Genomic DNA, 14,539 nt, shown 5'->3' on the forward strand with positions numbered 1-14,539 from the left:
GGCCCGAAAATCACATTTTTTCAAAAATTGAGCCGTTTGTCGAACTGGATCCGAATGGATCAGATTGGATCCAATGCATATGATCTGAATTATTATGGTTTTGGATCTTATTTAAGACCCATTTTAATCTGGATTTAATCCAGATCTTGATCCAATTTCGTTTTGGGTATGAGTTTGGATTTTGGATTTGGATCTGGACCCAAATCTATGTCCAATAAAAATGTAGTTGTAAGTTCAGTTTAAAGCTTTAAATTATAGCTAACTGGAGTTAAGAAGACTCCTAAGGTAATTAAACAAACTTTGGAAATTTAAAATTAATTAATTAATTATTAATTAATTAATTAAATTATATTAATTCCGAAAATTTGATTTAGGGCTGATTAGGACTTCTTAAAAGAGTCCTCATACTTACCTAAGAAGACTCAAGAAGGATTAAGAAAAGAATTTAGAAATTTAGAAAGTTTTGAAAAGTCAACTTGAGAGTCCAAAATTTTTAAATTCTAAGAGAATTCTAAATGGGATATTAACTCCAACCCTCTCTAGAGGTGCTGGAGAGATAAGGGAGGTGTCCTCCCTATTTCTCTATAAATAAATTAAAAAAAATAGAGAGGAAAGAGAAAGAGAAAGAGAAAGGGAAAAAAAAGAGGAGAGAGAAGGAGAGGAAAAGAAAGGAAGGAGGAAAAAAAGGAGTTTGGACTTCTCCAATCATCTTGAAAAAGGTGTTTTAGGTGTATGGGTCCAAACCCGCCCACAACCACCTCCTGTATGTGCGTTTTGTTTTGCTATTTTTTGATTCGGGTCTGGATATTACAATGGATCTAGACCCATATTGTACATTCAAGTATTAATATACAGTTTAGGTCACGATTTCTATTAAACAGAAATCGTGACAGCCGCAACTCTCTTAGCTCTTGTTTCTCTCTCTCTCTCTCTCTTTTCTCAATACAGGTATTCTAACATGGTATTAGAGCGGAGATCCATCTGAGGGCTGAAGAAGGTTTCTGACATGTGCGACGATCGGAGATTTGAGATTTTTTGTTCCTCCCCTTCTACTTTTCTTCCTTTCTCCTTTTCATTTTTATTTCTATTCTCTCTCTGAAATTTTCTGTGCACCCGACCCACATCTCACGTGGGCTTGAGATTCACGTGGCTCATTTCTTACTTCCTGAAATTTTCTGTACACCTGACCCACATCTCACGTGGGCTTGATCTCTTCATGGTAATATGAGATTCACGTAAACCCTGTTTATGTGAATTCAGATTGTGCAAAAAGGGAAGATTCTTTTTCTAGTGAATCGCTGGAATCGATTCACGTGAAACACCAAATCGATACCTATTTCAGATCCGCCTTTGTTTGGTATCACTTGATTTGTTCTCTTTGTCCGATCTTCTCTTTTGTATCTGTTTTACATATCCAGATATACCAGTTTTTGCTGTACGTTCTTCTTCCTTTACTCTCATTTTCTACATTTACCTAAAAACGTATCTAACGTGTGAAATTTTCTTTTCATCATGTCAAGCTCAACATTTTTTAAGAGTGTAAAGAAAAGTTCAATGTTCAGCCTCAATATTTTCTGAATCTGACAGCCTACGGTCTCCTGTTTATTTAAAAAAAGAAAAGGAGGAGACTGAGCACTTCGTAAACACTCTTGTTGAATTTTATTTCTCAATAGATCCTTATTCTTCTCAATCGAATCTTTCTTCAAGCTTTCTCAATCAACTCGTTTATGAAAAGTTGAATACCTCAATTTTTTTGATTTGGAAGAGACAAATTATTCCTTTTATAAGGAGCCAAGGTCTCTTAGGTCACCTGGATGGAACCACTCCAGTCCCACCAGAATTTGTCCCGAGAGAAGAAAAAGATGATAAAGGGGCGAGTTCGATCGTGTATGTCAAAAATGCAGAATTTCTCAACTAGGAAAGGAAAGATCAATCAGTTGTTGCATACATCACATCTACCCTGTCTCAAGAGGTCCTTGTTGCCATCCCTGACAATTGTACAACATTGCAACTTTGGGAGTGACTGGTTCAGACGTATTCACAAGTTTCACAAGCGAGGATGTTTTTTCTCAAAAGAGAATTTCAGTTGCTAAGAAAAGATTCCATGACCATCATAGAATATTTGAACAAGATAAAGATTATCACAGACCAACTTGCAGTTATAGGATGTGCGGTAAGTGACAGTGACATGGTGCAACAAACTTTGAGTGGATTGAGATCCGACTACAATATGATAGTTACTTCACTATTGTGTCTCCCTGTCCTTCCTACTTTTGATGAGCTACGAGCTAAACTGATTCAATATGAAATGACTTTGAAGGATTTCTCTGAAGAAACTCACATTCACACAAATTCCCAAGAAGTTTTTGGCACAAGAGTGACTTATGGTAGAGGACGAGGACGAGGAGGACAAGGGCGAAGTGGACACGGAGGACGTGGTCTGCTTCCCACTCCTAATATGTTAACTCATGTGCAAGGACAAAGATCCATCCCCACTTGCTTCCTTTGTAACAAAAGGGGGAATATCAAGGCGAATTGTTGGCATAATCCAGAAAATAAAGGAAAGGGTCCACAGACAGAAACCAAAAGAAAATTGATAAATATCAGAGACAGTAGAGAGATTAAAGATCTGTTGATATCCGCTTTGTCAGAGTTAAAATTGAAGCAAAGTGATAAAGGCACTTGGTTTGTCAACTCAGGGGCAACAACTCATGTGACAGGCGATGCAGGTAAACTTTCTGACCCTATTCCTTATTTTGGAAAAAGTAAGATTGTCACTGGAGATGGATCCCACCATCCTGTTTCTCATGTTGGAAAAACTGTTATTCCCATGTCATATTCCACTCTTAAACTTTCTGATGTTCTTCACGCTCATGACATCAAGAAAAATATTCTCTGTTTCCAAAGTTATTGATGATAATAATGCTTCAGTTGAATTCACTCCCTTTTCTGTGCAGGTCAAGGACCTACGCACGAGGGAAACATTCGCTGAAGGAAAGAGACAAGGCAATATGTATGTTTTTGAAGAAGCTCCATGTCATTCCGTCTGCCCTGTTCATCTGGATTCGAAGTCTTCATTAGAGTCGTGTTCATCTCCTTCTGCCAATGTTTTTAGTATTTCTGAATATAATAAGCCTTTCTTATGTGAGTCATTTTATTGAGAAACTTGTCTCTAATAATCTCATTCCAAAAGAAAGTCTCAATGGGGATGAGAGAAGTCAAAAGTGTCCCAATTGTCTTTCATGCAAAAGTCATGTATTGCCTTTTCATTCCATTAATAAGAGAGCTTCAAAATCTTTTAAGATAATTTGTTCCGATGTATAAGGACCTGCCCCAATTGTTTCTGGATCTGGGAGCAGATACTACTTAATCTTTGTTGATAGCTATTCTCGATACACTTGGATATATTTCATAAAAAATAAGTCGGAAGTCTTCTCTTTGTTTCAAAATTTTCTTTCCTTGGTTAAAAATCAATTTTCTTAGTTCATTCAATTTTTTCAATGTGAAGGAGGTGGGGAGTTCTCATCTCATGACTTTATTTCCTTTCTTCAAAATAACGAAATAGGAAGAAGGGTGTCCTGTCCACACACTCCACAACAAAGTGGGATTGCTGAGCGAAAATATAGGCATATCGTTGAAAGTGCTATGAGTATGCTTCATGACAGTAACCTTCCCATCAACCTATGGACAAAAGCCTTTCATTCTGCCGTTCATGTGATAAATAGTCTGCCTATGGTTGTTCTGGAAAATAAGTCTCCTTATTATTGTCTTTTTGGAGCTCACCCTAGTTATCACGATCTGTGTCTTCGGATGTATTTGTTATGTGCACATTGATCAGGCTCTGAGAAACAAGTTTCAGGACAACGCTCAGAAGTGTAGGTTTGTGGGATACGCAGATGACTACAAAGGATATAGGTGTTATGGTCCAACCAACAAGCGCATCAGAATCTCAAGGAATGTTGTCTTTGATAAAAAAATTCTTGATCATGGTACCGACACAACGAATATGTTCCCCAACACAACTGAAGTCTACTATCCTTAGCTGAGTTCAGAACTTTTTGCTAGTTCCAATAAAGCATGTTCTCTAGATTGTGTACAACAAGAAGAGGAGATATTTGAGAACACTGGGACATCGGGGTCACAAAATGAGGAGGAAGCACTACCATTCTTACCGGGCAGATACAAAGGCATTTCTTATTCTAGACAGAGACCGAAAGTATCAAATCATCCAGATCATGTTTCAGTCACTGATCCTATTCCCTCTCATACTCTTGAAGTCAGAAAATCAAATCGCATACGACATCCCATTGACAAGTGGGTCAGCTATAACAACTTCTCCTTGGATTTTCAGCTCTTTTTCACTGCACTCGATAAGAAAGATGAGCCCATTATGTACTATCAGGCAGCCACTTCTACTAAGTGGGTAGAAGCCATGAATGATGAAATGTAGGCATTGCATGAATGTGAAACCTGAGAAGTTGTTCCCAGACCACCTGATAAAAATGTTGTTGGATGCAAATGGGTCTACAAAATAAAGTATAAGCCAGATGGAACCATTGAACGATACAAGGCAAGACTTGTGGCGAAAGAATTCACCCAAGAAGCAGGGCAAGACTATGATGAGACCTTCAGTCCCGTGGTGAGAATGGGAACAATTCAAATTATTCTTTCCCTGGCTGTTGAACATAGATGGAAGCTAAGTCAGTTTGATGTGAAAAATGCATTCTTATATGGGGATTTGAAGGAGAAAGTCTAAATGGAACAACCCCTTGGATATCAAGAACAAAATTGCAAAACACATGTGTGCAGGCTAAAGAGAGCTATTTATGGTCTAAAGCAAGCATCTTGCTCTTGGTTTGATAGCTTCTCACTTGAGATTCAAAAACATAGAGTTGCTCGTTCAGTATTGGACCACTCACTATTTATTTTCAGAAGTCAGAATGTGACCACCCTACTATTAATTTATGTTGATGATATTGTCATCACAGGGAACTCTAAAGCTCACATCCAAGAAGTAAAAGATTTACTAGGTCAGAGGTTCAAGATGAAAGACCTTGGTGTCCTGCGCTATTTTCTTGGTGTAGAAGTTGATAACCAGGCTCATGTCTTGACGCTCACTCAACACAAGTATACCGTGGATGTTCTCAGCAAGGTAGGCATGAAAGACTGCAAACCTTTAGGAACTCCAAGTGTGCTTCACCAAAAACTCAGTGCTCATGATGGAGATCTGTGTGACGACCCCACCAGGTATCGCAGCCTAATATGAATGTTGCAGTATCTCACATTCACTCGACCTGATATTGTTTATTCAGTCAATCAAGTGTCTCAGCTTATGCATGCACCACGTATTGGACATATGGAAGCAGTTAAGAGGATACTTAGATATCTGAAAGGAACCGTTAGGGACGGATTGATATATTCACTGCAGTCATTAGGCAAGAATGAGTGCGAATTCACTGTATAGTGTGATGTAGACTGGGCAGGGGATCCCGATGAACGAAGATCTACATCAGGATATTGTATCTTTATTGGAAGAAATTTAGTCTCTTAGAGCAGTAGAAAACAAAAGGCTGTTGCTAGATCAAGTACTGAAGCTGAGTATAGATCCATGACTATACTGCTGAAGTCACATGGGTCAGACATCTCCTAACTGAAGTAGGAGAAACGATTGCTCGCTCTACCTTTTTGTGTGACAATCAAAGTGCTCTCAACATGTCATTTAATCTAGTTCACCACAGTCGTGCTAAGCATATTGAGATTGACCAACATTTTGTAAGACAAAAAGTAGAAGAAAAAGAGATTGAGCCTGAGTTTGTCAACACTGAAAGACAAGTTGCAGACATATTTACAAAGAGCTTGACAAAAGATCGTTTTTGGATGCTTAAAGACAAGTTGTTCATGGTTCAAAACCATGATCAACTTGAGGGGGTCTGAAAAAGGTGTTTTAGGTGTATGGGTCCAAACCCGACCCACAACCACCTCCTGTATGTACGTTTTGTTTTGCTATTTTTTGATTCGGGTCTGGATATTACAATGGATCCAAACCCATACTGTACATTCAAGTATTAATATACGTTTTAGGTCACGATTTCTATTGAACAAAACTCGTGACAGCCGCAACTCTCTTAGCTCTTCTTTATCTCTCTCTCTCTCTTTTCTCAATAAAGGTATTCTAACACATCTACCCACGTTTTTCAACTTTCACCATCATTTTTCTTTAAGTTTTTATTCATGGTATGGGTTTTTTCTCTTGAATCAAGTGAGAAATTAATATAGATTAGCTTTCCATGCAACAATTTGACGAAAATCCATAGAAAAAATGTTTATATAGGTGTTTTCTCAAAAATACATGGAGGATGATCCATGGATCTTCCTTCATGGTTATATTCTTGATTCTTTTTATCTTTTCATTAAGACAATTTTTATTTAGGGTAAAAGTGTTTGTATAGAGTTTCTTTCTTGATGAACATCAATTTCCATGGATGTGTGTGTGTGATTCTTTTCATTTTTTTTTTCTCAAATAAAATTCAGTACATGCTTAGTTTTGATAAAATAGAATTCTGATTCTAAGTGGATTTGATTCCCATGCTTTATCTAATGGGTTAGAGTCATGGAGTGCACGTAGGATTATGAAAGCACACCTATTTCAATATAAGTTTGCATAAGCATGATAATGGTCAATGCATCCTTGATCTCATTTTTTATATGAATGCGTTAATACTAGTGTGCCATAAAAAATGTCATGAAAATTCAGCATAAACAAGTCTATGCATTTAGGCAAATGCGAATGTGCACATGTTCTTGAATGTGAATATGCATATACAGGTTTATTTTGTATGTCTACTTGCCTAAGCACAACTGACCGAAAAACTGCACGTACTTGTATGGTAAACCTAGAGTATGCATGTATTTGAAAGCCCTGCAAAAATTTATCTAGTGCATTACTGTTTTCTTTTCTTTGTACTGGGTAATACCCAGTTTATGGCAGTCTTAGCGGGCTGTTTGGGCGCAGCCAAGCCTGACAGCACTTGTTGGGTGCTGCCAGACTGAGCCAACCTGTCACAAGCCCTATTGGGCCTACCCGGCTGGCAGAACCGAGCCCAACAGGTCGGTTCTGCCAGACCTTCTGGGCAGCACGCTGTTTCAAAAAAAAAAGGTTTTAAAACAGATTTGTTTTTGTTGTTCTGGGCTGACTGGCAGCCAGCCAAGTGGGGCTCGGCTGACTGCCAGTCTCTAGCTGGGTGCACAGGCCACGGGCTGGGGTCTGTGCACTGACTGTTAGTCCTGGGCTGGCTTGGCAACCGGGGGGGGCGGGGCAGTGCTGGATGGGTCCTGTCAGGCCCAGTCCAGAGGCTTATATGGTTATATATGTGTTCATGGGTAAAGGTACTATTCCATGAGCATTATAGTAAAAGGCAACAAACTATAACAACCAATACAGAAGTAGAATACAGGTCTATGGCCTTCTTTAATACTGAAGTTACAGTGATTTGACATTTGCTTAATTCGTGAACTGAAAGTATATGGAAATTTATTATATACTGCAACAATCAAAGTGCTATCAAGTTGCACTTACACCTGTACATCATAAACAAAAAAAAAAACACAATCCAACAAATTATTATTTCATAATAGAAAATATAAAAGATAAAAAGATAAAAGCATATTTCATTGGGATGAAACTAGATAATAGATATATTCACTAAGGAGCTCAACAATCTCTGGCCTTGATTTCTTAAAGACAAGTGTGTTAAATTATGTACATAATCATATAATATATATTTTATATATATAAGGTAATACATATACATATATTAATATATATGTATATGTATCTACTTATTATATATATAAAATATATATTTCTATTTGTTTAGCCGTAGAGGTAGTTTAGTCTTTTCCTCTGTTTTACGCACATTCACTATATGAATGTGATTGTAAATTTAATTTTATTTTTCTTTCTTTTTGTTTTTTTCTTTCTTTTATTTCTTTTATGTAAAGTACCAAAAGGTACCTTGGGGGCCCCACTAACATAGACGTTGGGCCCTCTCCAACGGTCACATTTGTGACCGTTGGAGGGGCCCCAACATCTATGAGTGGAGCCCCTCCAAGGCTCCCTTTGTGTTGTTATAAATAGGGGATTCCCCCTCTTGTATTTCTTATGGCTTTGAGTCAAAGCCCAAGTGCTCAATAAATTGTTTCCATTATTTTTATGCCTTTGTGCATTTGTGAGTTATTTGTGAGTTGTGCTTTTGTGCACAAGTGTTCTAAAGTGTTCTTATTGTGCATTCGTGCCGGGTTTATTATCAAGAATATTAAGGTCTTGATCTTAGTATCTTGTTAGAGATACTTTTACATGGTATCAAAGCCTCGTTGAAGGAGGAGGATCGTGCATCTCTTCACTTGTGAAGTACCTCGAAAATCGTGCCCTCAAGTTAGTGAAGTTTTGAAGTAAATCATCTACTTCGGGCAATATTTTAGAAGCAACTTTTGTCAAGAAAAGTTTGAAAATCCTTTAAGGTACGCATTATTTTCTATCATCTTTCCTCTCTAATGGGTGAAAAAGATTCCCACTTCTCCCTTGGGTTTAAGCTTAGTGGTTCGAACTACCATGTTTGGGCCGGCAATATGGAAGCCCATATCAAAGGGAAAGGCCTTTGGGGATACGTTCAAGGTTCCATATCGGAACCCGAACCCAAACTTTCTATCATAGAGAAGGGATATTAAGATTCTTGAAGGTGAAGATAGACAAAAGGCCGTAGAAGAATATTCAAAAAAGCATGATGAGTGGGAAATGAAGAACTTCAAGATATTGTCTTGGATTTTTTCATCCGTTGAAACCAAGATCAATGCCAACATCATTAAGTTTAAAAGGGCCTCCGAAGCTTGGTTGTACCTTGAAAAAATGTATACTTCAAGGGACTTATCTCACAAATATTATCTCCAAAAGAAAGCTTTGACTCTTCAACAAAATGATTTGTCTATTCGGGAATACTTTGCCGAACTATCATCTATTTGGGACGAGCTTGCTATGCTCGAACCAAAGTGGAGCGGAGAAGCTATTGAGTTAAGACACAAACAACTAGAGGAAGATCGATTCTTCAACTTTCTAAATAGTCTTAGACCCGAATTTGAGAAAATTCGGTCCTCTCTTCTATCCGCTTTCACATCTCCCTCTATTGAAGATGTCATCACCAAGCTAAGTGGTGAGGAAACACGAATGGGGATTAGTAAAAATAACCCAAGTATCCTTGCTACACCCTCTCAAAGTGATTATGAAGTGGTTAATGCTGTGTCAAGACCCGGAAATAATTTGAAGACCTACAAACCACCCCATTTCAAAAATCAAGGGCAAGGAGGAAATGATCGATATGGCAAGAGAGACTATAGCAAATTAACTTGCCATTTTTGTAAAGAACCGGGGCATATCAAACCCATTTGTCCCAAATGGAAGAAATTTCTTGCCGCGGCTTTAGCATCCCAATCAGAAGAAAGGCCTTCATCATCAAATGAGTCTCTTTCGCTTCAACAAGTTATGGATGCTCTTCAACCTCTTCTCAAAGGAAGCATTTCTGGAGCCGCTATGTCATCCTCTTTCTCTCTCAGTAAGACATCTTGGCTCCTTGATTCCGGTGCTTCATTTTATATGACTCCAAGTCCTTGTTTTCTTTCTGATTATTCTAAAAAATTTCTTCCATCTTTTGTCTCAACGGCGGATTGAACACCTCTTGAAATTAAAGGAATGGGCAATTTTGAAAAACAAGACTTCTTTATCCCAAAAATTCGTCTTATACCAAAACTAAACTTAAATTTACTTTCCGTTTCTCAACTCTCGGACTATGGTTGCAATATAAAATTTTCTTTTGATAAATGTTGGATACAGGATCGCCAGTCCGGGAAGTTGATTGGGAAGGCTCTAGGAGAGGAGACCTCTACTATGTTGATTTTTTAAAATTCCCAAGAATCAATTTTGTAATGTTGCTCAAAACAAAGATATTCATGTATGGCATAAGAGATTGAGCCATCCCAACATTGTTAAAATCTCTTATTTGCCTTTTATTAAGCATCTTTGTAATGAAAATTTTGTTTGTAATGAATGTATTCTTGGAAAAATGAGAAGTCTTCCTTTTCCTCAAAGATCCATGTTTACAACAAAACCTTCTGAAATTGTTCACTCTGATGTATGGGGTCCGGTTCCAGTGATATCTAAGGGAGGTTTCTCATACTATATTATCTTTGTGGACGATTTCACTAGGTTTAGTTGGATATATTTTCTTAAACATAAACATGAAGTTTTCTCAACTTTTAAAACATTTTATATGATGGTTTTAAATCAATTCAATGGAAATTTAAAAATTCTTAGAACCGATTCGGGTGGCGAGTATCTTTCCAATGAATTCAAAAATTATCTTGAAAATTATGGAATTCTCCATCAAAAGTCCTGTCCTAAACCCCCCCAACAAAATGGGTTGGCGGAACAAAAACATAGGCACATTATTGAAACAACACGAACTTTGCTCATTTCACAAAATATTCCGAAAAAACTTTGGGCTGAGGCATCCCTTACATCTGTCTATCTCATAAATAGACTTCCATCTAAAAACTTGAACAAGATTTCCCCATTTGAAAAATTATACGAAAAAGAACCTGATTACAACAGGTTAAGGGTCTTTGGATGTAAATGTTTTCCTTACTGATAAAAATGACAAACTCTCCCCTAAGGCCATTCCTTGTGCCTTTCTTGGTTATTCTGAAACTCAAAAAGGCTTTCGCTGTTATGATATTAAAAGTGATAAACTATATGTTTCCAGAAATGTAAGCTTCTTGGAAAATATTAGTGGTTTTGAAAAACTTGAAACTAATGACGAGAATATAGACTATTCCTTTTTGTTTGATTTATTGACTGAAGATGATGATACTAGTGATGATGAAAATAGTGAAACCCATTATGAGTCCTCAACCCTTCATCAACATATCAATGAAGAACCACATAGAGATCCCATAACCTACTCTCATAGAGATAGGAATACTTTCAGAAGTGCCCTCGAAAGATATGATAATGAGTCTACCCCTATGAGTGAAGAAAACCTTCGTAGGACCGAAAGACCAAGAAGACCCCCTTCTAGGTTCATCTCATATGAGTCCTTTTCGCCTAAATATAGAGTCTGTCTAAGCGCCATTCACTCTTACATAGAACCTAGGAACTTCGAGGAAGCACAAAAATGTTCGGAATGGATAGTCGCTATGAATAATGAACTTGAAGCTCTAAAGAAAGCAAAGACATGAGAGTTTCAAGACCTCCCTAAAGACAAGAAAGCAATAGGGTGTAGATGAGTGTTTAAGGTCAAGACTAAGAGTGATGGGTCCCTTGAGAGATATAAGGCCCGGTTAGTTGCAAAAGGATATGGTCAAAAATATGTGATTGATTATGAGGAGACCTTTGCTCCGGTAGCTCGGATGGTCACCGTCCGATGTCTTATAACCGTTGCCTCAATCAATAAATGGAACATCTATCAGATGGATGTTAAGAATATCTTTTTAAACAGAGATCTAAACGAAGAAGTTTATATGGATGCTCCTCCTGGAATGAAGTCCCCTAAAGGAAAAGTGCTTCGCCTTCGGAAAGCACTTTATGGTTTAAAACAAGCTCCCAAGGTTTGGTATGATAGGTTTAACTCCGTAATGTTAGAAAATGGTTTTTCATCCTGCTTTACTGATACTGCTTTGTTTGTTAGAAAATCTAATGCAAGGATTGTTATTCTGCTACTATATGTGGATGACATGCTTATAACTGGGAGCGATTCTAAAGGGATTAAAAGCATAAAATCCATTTTAAAGGATAAATTTGAAATGTCTGACTTGGGTTTCTTAACTTATTTTTTGGGTATTGAGGTAGCATACTCTCATAGAAGATATTTTTTGTCTCAAACTAAGCTTGCATCTGAGATTATTGATAGGTCAGGTATTACAGACGATAAAATTTGTGAAACTCCTGCTATAGTAGGAGCTAAAATGAAGATTGATGATGGTGTTCCTCTCTCTGACCCTACTCCCTACAGACAACTAGTAGGATCGTTGATGTACCTAAGTATCACCAGACCAGATATCTCACATGCGGTGCATACGGCAAGTCAGTTTCAACATGCACCAACTTCTGTTCACATGGGTGCTATCTTACGTGTCGCAAGATACCTAAAGCACACTATTAATAAGGGAGTTTTTCTGTCTTCCTCTTCTGAGTTAAAATTAATTGCTTATACTGACTCTGATTGGGGAGGTGACCCAAATAACCGTCACTCCACCACTGGTTTTTGTGTATTCTTAGGAAACTCATTGATCTCATGGAGATGCAAGAAGCAGCAAAAAGTGTCTCTATCATCAACTGAAGCTGAATATCGGGCCATGGCGACTACTACCATGAAAATTGTTTGGATTCATCAGTTGCTGGAAGACATGGGAATCATAATTGAAGGGCCTACCAAGCTGTGCTGTGACAACAAAAGTGCGATTTATATTGCTAAAAATCACACTTTTCATGAGCGGACCAAACATATAGAGATGGATTGTCACTATGTTCGGGAGGCGTACCTCAAAGGAATCATTGACCTTCCCTATGTCACGTCCGAGTATCAGTTGGCGGATTTCTTCACTAAAGCCTTGTGTGCTCCGCGTTTCAACTTCCTTCTTAGCAAACTCTCGGTCATCCTGCCCTAAGTTTGAGGGGGGGTGTTAAATTATGTACATAATCATATAATGTAATATATATATATTATATATATAAGGTAATACATATACATATATTAATATATATGTATATGTATCTACTTATTATATATATAAAATATATATTTCTATTTGTTTAGCCGTAGGGGTAGTTTAGTCTTTTCCTCTGTTTTACGCACATTCACTATATAAATGTGATTGTAAATTTATTTTTATTTTTCTTTCTTTTTGTTTTTTTATTTCTTTTATTTCTTTTATGTAAAGTACCAAAAGGTACCTTGGGGGCCCCACTAACATAGACGTTGGGCCCTCTCCAACGGTCACATTTGTGACCGTTGGAGGGGCTCCAACGTCTATGAGTGGAGCCCCTCCAAGGCTCCCGTTGTGTTGTTATAAATAAGGGCTTCCCCCTCTTGTATTTCTCATGGCTTTGAGTCAAAGCCCAAGTGCTCAATAAATTGTTTCCATTATTTTTATGCCTTTGCGCATTTGTGAGTTATTTGTGAGTTGTGCTTTTGTGCACAAGTGTTCTTATTGTGCATTCGTGTCGGGTTTATTATCAAGAATATTAAGGTCTTGATCTTAGTATCTTGTTAGAGATACTTTTACAAAGTGTTCATGATAAGAAACCATGCATGGCTTGAAGGAGCTAACAGGAAATGACATCCTGCTTAAACCAAAAAGTATTAATGTTCATAGTATTGCAATTTTACATGCAATGAGATTTATGTTATCAATATAGAATACAGTTAAGGCATCTTGGACAATGTACATTAACCCTTAAAGTGGCTGGACTTATACAGGCCTGGCAGTCCCCTGATAGGCCTAATCTGGGGTTTGCTCAGGTCACCCAGCCGACTAAGCTCGACTGGGCTTGACTTGAACCTCAGCCGACAGGGTCGGTTGGGGCAACTGGTAAAAAAAAAAAATTTCGAAACAAAAAGTTTTAAAAACAAAAGCTTTGTTTTGGACAGGTGGGTAGCCTGTTTGGGTTCAGCTGGGTCGGGGCTGAACCCCAATCGACGGGGTCGGCTAGGCTAGACCGGCCTACTTCAAAATATGAATTTTGACACATTCTGGAATTCAAATTTAATATGTATGTAGATTTCCAGATTTTTTTTATGTGCATGTAATTTGATTTTAATACATGAATTTATGTGACATGCTTAAGTATTGTACAACAACAACAACAACTACGCCTTCATCCCAAAACAATTAGGGTCAGCGATATGAACCAAAAAAGAAAATCATTCTGGGTCTTCCACATGAATCTTTCTCCTCTAATCATTTCTATCCAATGCCATGTCCTCGGTGAGGTTCAAAGCATTCATATCCTTTCCTATCATCTCCATCCAAGTCTTCTTAGGCCTACCTCGACCTCTTTTAACTAATACATTTTCCCATTTCTCCATCCTTCTAACTGGAGCATCATTAGGCCTTCGCCGAATATGTCCAAACCACCGTAAACGATTCTCTCTCATCTTATTTTCAATGGATGCAACACCTACCTTCTTACGTATCTCCTGGTTTCGAATCTTATTTTTTATTGTATTTCCATACATCCATCTAAGCATACGTGTAACGCCCTGAAAACTTAACCCAAATTTTAAGGATTTTTTTTTTCTTTTTGAAATAGCAGAAACAAGTAATATTATAAGGTTAAGTATTCCGAAACATTACAGGGAGCAAGACCAAAACATTTATTTCATTTCATTATCAATGAATAATAACATCAGAGTTTCTCAAACTATCCCTGGAATAGTAAATCCAAAATCTCGATCCGATGCCTCATCCTGCAGCCGCTCATAAACTCTAC

The sequence above is a fragment of the Nuphar pumila genome, chromosome 7, assembly GCF_984573655.1.
Source record: "Nuphar pumila chromosome 7, dmNupPumi1.hap1.1, whole genome shotgun sequence".
NCBI classification, from domain to species: Eukaryota; Viridiplantae; Streptophyta; class Magnoliopsida; order Nymphaeales; family Nymphaeaceae; genus Nuphar; species Nuphar pumila.